We start from the raw sequence: 1,082 nt of genomic DNA, 5'->3' as shown, positions 1-1,082 counted from the left end.
TGGAGGAGGAGAGAGAGAGAGAGGGAAGAGGAGAGAGAGAGGAGGAGAGAGAGAGAGGAAGAGAGAGGGAGGAGAGAGAGGGAGAGGAGAGAGAGAGAGGAGAGAGGAAGAGAGAGAGAGAGAGAGAGGAGAGAGGAAGGAGGAGAGAGAGAGATAGAGAGGGAGAGAGAGAGAGAGAGAGAGGAGAGATAGAGAGAGAGAGAGAGGGAGGAGAGAGAGAGAGAGAGAGAGAGAGAGAGAGAGAGAGAGAGAGGAGAGAGTGGGAGGGAGGGAGAGAGAGAGAGAGGGAGGAGAGAGGGGGAGAGAGAGAGGAGAGAGGGAGGAGAGAGAGAGGGAGGGAGGAGAGAGAGAGAGAGAGGGAGGAGAGAGAGAGAGAGAGGAGAGAGAGAGAGAGAGAGAGAGAGAGGGAAGTTGTGAATTTACAAACACGCCCTCTTTCAGGTAAATATCTGTTGGTGTGGCAGCATAATGTTAGCATGCAGCAACTTCATACCCAAGGTTCCCTTGGCCATCTTTGGGTTGAAAAAAATGTTTAGTGTAGATTACTTCATGTAAAAGGCACCATGATTGGGAAGAGGGAGCGAGTAGAGAGGGAGGGAGAGAGAGGGAGGAGAGAGAGGGAAGAGAGAGAGGGAAGAGAGGGAGGAGAGGGGAAGAGAGAGAGAGAGGAGAGAGAGAGAGAGAGAGGAGAGAGAGAGAGAGAGAGGGAGGGAGAGAGAGGGAGGGAGAGAGGGAGAGAGAGGGAGGAGAGAGAGAGAGGGAGGAGAGAGAGGAGAGGGAGGGAGAGAGAGAGAGAGGGGGGGGAGATAGGGATAGAGGGGGGGGAGGGAGGAGAGAGAGAGAGAGAGAGAGAGAGAGAGAGGGGGGGGGGAGGGAGGGAGACACAGAGAGAGAGAGAGAGAGAGAGAGAGAGAGAGGGGGGGGGGGAGGGAGGAGAGAGAGGAGAGAGGGAGGAGAGAGGGAGGGACGGAGGAGAGAGAGAGAGAGAGAGAGAGGGAGGGAGGAGAGAGAGAGAGAGAGAGAGAGAGAGAGAGAGAGGGAGGAGAGAGAGAGAGAGGGAGAGAGAGGAGAGAGAGGGAGGA

Source organism: Dipteris shenzhenensis, chromosome 29 (genome assembly GCF_047967505.1).
Source record: "Dipteris shenzhenensis isolate YYH24624 ecotype China chromosome 29, Dip_SZ_1.0, whole genome shotgun sequence".
Taxonomy (NCBI): domain Eukaryota; kingdom Viridiplantae; phylum Streptophyta; class Polypodiopsida; order Gleicheniales; family Dipteridaceae; genus Dipteris; species Dipteris shenzhenensis.
This window is presented reverse-complemented; position numbering follows the sequence as displayed.